The sequence below is a fragment of the Lissotriton helveticus genome, chromosome 7 (genome assembly GCF_964261635.1).
Source record: "Lissotriton helveticus chromosome 7, aLisHel1.1, whole genome shotgun sequence".
Lineage (NCBI taxonomy): Eukaryota > Metazoa > Chordata > Amphibia > Caudata > Salamandridae > Lissotriton > Lissotriton helveticus.
The window spans coordinates 925,848,533-925,854,153 of record NC_136068.1 but is presented as its reverse complement, the minus strand read 5'-3'; the positions used below and the strand labels follow the sequence as shown (position 1 = coordinate 925,854,153).

Genomic DNA, 5,621 nt, shown 5'->3' with positions numbered 1-5,621 from the left:
AGCACACGCGGTGTTTGACACTGTGATTTTCTTTCCTTAACAGTGCACAGATGCGGGGCTGATTGTGGGCCATTGAGTTAGTATTCATATTAATTGCAGCCCATGTTTGCTGCAATTAATATGAATACAGACTCTGAAGAGAAAGGGAGGAGGCGCCGGTCGGACAGAGGATCGGAGCGGAAGAGGGCGGCGGATCCGAGCAGGGGAAGAGAGGCCGGAGCAGGAGGGGAGGTGCTGCAGAGGCCAGGATCAATCATGGCGAACTCGGGACTGCAGATGCTGGGCTTCGTGCTGGCGCTGCTGGGCTGAATCGGGCTGATCGTGCCCACCATCCTGCCCCAGTGGCAGATGAGCTCCTACGCCAGGGACAGCATCATCACGACCATCGCCGTCAACCAGGGGCTGTGGATGAGCTGCGCCATCCAGACCACAGGCCAGATGCAGTGCAAGGTGTAAGACAGCATCCTGGTGCTGTCCGGTTCTCTAGAGGCCACGCAAGCACTGATGGTGGTTTCATTGTGGTGTCCGCTGTGGGCATGAAATGTACCAAGTGTGGTGAAGACGACAAGGTGAAGAAGACGCGCATCGCCATGACCGGGGGCATCGTCTTCCTGCTGGGAGGTCTGGCTGCTCTGGTTGCATGTTCATGGTACGGCAACACGATTGTGCAGGACTTCTACAACCCCTTCACCCCGGTCAACACCAAATATGAGTTTGGATCTGCAATCTTCATTGGCTGGGCAGGGTTGTTGCTGGTGGCCCTCGGCGGTGCTCTGCTCACTTGCTCTTGCCCAAGAAAGTCTGGGTACACAGGCCGCAAGTACCCTAAATCGAAGGCAGCGAAGGCACAAGTGCTTTTGCAATACCTTGTGTCTCATAATGCAGATGTTGCAGATGGTCATATGGTTGGATAATGCCTCCAGGATTGGGTTATATAAATGAAAATGCGAGACATCAGCTAAACATGCATGTGTGCTCCATACAGTCCATGAGCATCAGTACATTAATAGATTAATAAAGTGGAAATGCGTGTGACTATGAGGAAAATGTATCTGATTAAAAGCCCTGAAGTTACATTAGAGCTCATGGACAGAGGGATAGCCAAACATTAAGACTGCAAGAGAGAGGAGTGGGGAATAAAGGGACAAGTGTAAACATGAGAGAGGGATACATATAGAGACGAGATGTAATGAGAAACGTGTTAAGAAGACAGAGATGAGAAATAGAAAGGAAGAGATTAGAAAATATTAGGATTAGTATGAAGGCCTGAAGGAGAAATTAGATAAAAAGTGAAGGATCAAGAGACACGAGAGGATAGGAATTGACATGTCCTTCAAAGGAATATAGAGATTCTGAAGAATAGTTGGTGACAGCGAGCGACATCAAGAAATTAACTTTGAGGACAAGACGGAAAACCATACTCCATTCCATTTGTAGGTTTGCCCCACTCTCTATAGTTCGGTCTCTTCTCCCCCCGTACTTGCTCCAGGACTAGGCACTTTGTTACAGGGCGAAGGAGGCTCTGGTGTCTCCTTGCTGACTTCTCCCACCAAATTGTGGCTCGTGAGTACTTTATTTTGTGTGGGTAAAGCAGATTAATAAAGCATTTTCAATGCAATATGTCTCGTATATCCGAGAGTTTCAGCTATGAGCATTGTAAAATGACAATGCCTTTTATTTACTTTTTTAAAGTCAACACATAAATAAAAGGCATTGTCATTTACAATACCAGTAGCTCAAACTCGTCGTAAATGTGTGACCTATTGCATTGCAAATTCTTGTTTTATAATGTTTCTCCCATCCTACTGGAGTCTTGCGGGAGTCAATGCGGCCCCTGTGTTCCTGTGGGCCTGAAAATGTTTCAGAATTTGGCCCCAGGGGGGGTCTCTCTGATATAAAATACTGTATATAATATCTGTTTTAATATTCAGAAATTTGCACACGTACAAGAAGTAATACTTTTAGAATGTCAGAGTTTTCTTTATGTGAAAGAAAGAGTATGCTGATATCTTGGAATAGCTGTGATGATGGGGCACGGAGGGCCTGGAACAATGTAGCCATGCATCACCCCAAAGTTAATAAAATGCTCACTGCCCACATCCACGTGCATTTGGAGTTTATATGATTGCATAATATTGCTTGCTATTTCCAGTCCTTATGAATGAGGCGTGGTATATAAAGGGCTATACAAAAACACATTATTGTTCCTGCTATTATTATTAGCACACCTGAAGAGGTTGGGCATCAGAGAGAATTGTGGGACAGGTGACAATGAGACAGAAGCCAGGGCGGAGGCAGGCCGATTAGGGAATAAGTACCAAAAAGAGAACCGAGGGTGGAGGGTGAAGGTGGGACGAAGAGGAACTGCGCCGTTGTCGGTACTAGCTAGGCTCTGGTGGCATGGTGCCACCCCTCCCACAGTATGCCTCACAGCAGCTGGCAGGCCATAGATATCCATCAACACCAGCTCCTTGTGCGCTGACCAGTGACACTGTAACTCCTCTCTCTCTGCCTTCACTTCATGCGCCACCCACCGCCCTTGCCAACCACAGGTGGGGATTTTTCATCCCTGCTGCGGCGACCGCTGTTGTTTCAAAGGAGGCGACAAAGGAGAGAAACCGCAGCTATACCGAATGTGCATGAGCAACATTTCAGAGCTGGTGCACGGCCAAAAATCAAGGGACCCAGAAAGACGTAACCACACCGACGTATAAAAGCAGCGAAGCAACAGCCGGTCAAAATGATAGCTGCCTCGAAAGAAAACCAAAGTATGAACGCACTTCTAGATGACATAGCCTCGTTCTATAACCATGGTTAACGTCACTCAGCAGATTTAAACAAGCATAAGCCTCTGTGTATCCAAATTGAAAATATGCCTTAAGACCCTTAACGTGGCGCCGTGTGTGTGGAAAAGCACAGTATTTTCAGTTTTTTTAACAAAAGTTTGGAGGGATATTTGGCGCTGCACACACGCTGTCTGGTTTCTGGCGCACATAGCCATGGGTGCAGCGCACAGAGACCCTAAACTGCCGCACACAGAGGAAAAAAATTAGAGGGAACATTGGAGACAGGTATGTAGAGCATATAAAAACATCAATCCAGAAAATATTTACAAAACACACAATAAAAATCCAACACCAATTTATAAACATAGGAAATATTTTTACCTTTAAAATGACACCAAAAAGAAAAAATCCAAGGCAGGGAACCGCAAATATGAATTTTCAAAGATTTAGCACTATATAGCACATTAGCGCCTATTGGAACATCTGGTCACACTGACCGAGACAATGTCAATGTTTCAGGCTGCACAGGGTGGACCCCTGCGCGGCAACTCCTCACGGTAGGCCTCGATCAAAGTTTTTGCCTTCTGAATTCGAAACTTTCCTTTAGCTTTTTCAGCTGCGATCCCTCGATGCTCTCCAGCAGTCCGGGTTCAGTGAGGGTTTGCCGACTTGCTTTTCGACGAGCTCCCGGTCAAACTATGGAAGTCGGACCCCCGGAGCTTTTCAGCGAGACAAACCAAGGATCCAGGCCTGCTTGTATGTGAAGGTGGGTGCCTTGACTCTCGCGGTTGGAGCCGGTCAAGTTTTTTACCTTCACACTTAGACATTTTGATGGAGCTTTTTCCGCCAGGGTCCCTCGAAGCTCTTCACCCTGCTAGTTTCAGTGACGGTTCACTGGCTTGACATTCAACAAGCTACCGGTCAAACTCTGGAAGTCGGACTTCCGGAGCTTTTCAGCAGGATGAACCTGGAGAGCAGGCTGGCTCGCGGTTGACGGTCTCCGGCTTGGCTGGCTAGGTCGAGTCGGTCCACTTGTGAAGCTTTTTACCAAAGTTGCTCCAACTTCTGGAACTTCTTCCTGAAATTCCTTTTGGGGTCCCAAAGCATTCAAAACACAATCCAAAGGGCTGAAATCCCCAAGATGTTCCTTGAATATTTGGGACTTCTGTTCCCACAATCCACTTGGATAAAATCCTTACAAATCTAACTGGACACAGTCCAGGCTGGGGATTCTTGCTGGTGATGGTCCAGATGAGCTCTGTTAACCTCTAGCTTGTAGGGAGTCCCCTCGTTATTCCTCGTGAAGCAAGTTAGGTCCACCGGGCTGTAATTCCAGATTGTGCAGCAGGGACAGTCAGGCAGATTGCAGGGTCTGGTTGGTGCAAATCAGACTTAAAGCATGGGCCCTACTTCTTCTCTTGTTTCAAGCAGCAGCTCTGACAGGCCCTGTCCCTCTCAGATATGAATAAGGTGCCTTCTGGGGTCAAGCAAGAGGGCATTCCTGCAAGGCAACACCCCAGAGCATGACTATTTCCTCCAAAGTGTGTCATAATGGTCTCGAAGAAAGCACTATTCTTACGGATGAAGTCTCATCAGGGAAGCAAGAGCTAGGTAAACCAACCTCCTGGATGGCTCATTTCCATTGCTCCCTTCCTTCGGACAACTGCAAATTCCTTCCTTAAGCCTGCTATCTTGCTGGGTTCAGAATGGAAGAGAGTAGATGGACCTGGCTGTCTCTGCCTATCCCCTTCTACCTTTAACGCTGATGCTTTACAACCCACCCCCCTGTCCCGGCATTCCTCTGGAGCAGGGTCCTCTTACAAGAGTTAGCCTCTCTCTCCCTGGGTGCCCCTTATCACTTCAACAAAGCAGCCTGGTTAATCCACTTAACTCTGACCAAACAGGGCAGACTACTAGAAGGATGCATTTTGGACTTACAGACAAGAAAGTCTTTTAACTTTTTTTGCACATTTTAGGATAAATTCAACATCAGCATATTGTTAGATTTATCAATACCATTCTCCTAAGTCCTTGAATGATACTTTTCCGTTGTCCCTATTGATAGTTAAGAATTCATAAACTATTGCAATCTTAAACTATGTGGTTGGGGATCTACAATGGGGAAAATGAAATGTCCAATTTCACCAAAACAAGGGCACATAAAACTGCTTTTATAAGGACGCTGCTTAGAGCAACATGATCCCCCACCCCTTCAACACCTAAGGAAGATGTTAGGGGTCCTGGATATACTAAAATAATGTAGATCCTCACTCCACAGTGTTCCTAGCAAAAAATCGATTTTGGGAAGCACTTTACTATAATGAGGGAGGTGAAATGTGCAATTGCTCTATCCCCAGTGCATATAAAACTTATTTTATAAGCGTCTTCCTTATAAGTACCAGACTCCCCCCCCCCCCTCCCCACCTCCACCCTCAATGCCTGGGACACCTAGGGGAGACGCTGGGGTATACTTACTATGCCACAATATTGTAGTTTATACATTTTTTTGTGCCTCTAGCACCAAAGTCGAGTTTGGGCACAATTTACATTTAAAAGCTGTTCTGAGACACAGGGCTGCTTTTAAAATGACCTCAGGCTTTCAGCAATGCACACAAGCAAGTGCAGAAAGGCCTGCTGGCATCTAAACTGCCATGTCCTATTTTATACTAGGGACGTGAATGTAGTTTTAATCCTCCTGCCCTATTATGTGTCAGGGACTTAGAGGGGAGGTCATGCCAATCACAGGCGTAACCCACCCCTTGTGTACCCTAGTGCATATATGTTCTTTACAGTATTCTAAGTGTTTTCAGCATAGCGCTGGCCCTGGTTAGGTAG

At 46.6% G+C, this 5,621-nt stretch overlaps 1 pseudogene; it reads left to right on the top strand.

Annotated features, from left to right (window-relative positions):
• The first annotated feature begins 255 nt into the window (after window positions 1–255).
• Window positions 256–914, top strand: LOC144769327 (claudin-7 pseudogene; annotated as a pseudogene).
• Window positions 915–5,621: the final 4,707 nt, after the last annotated feature.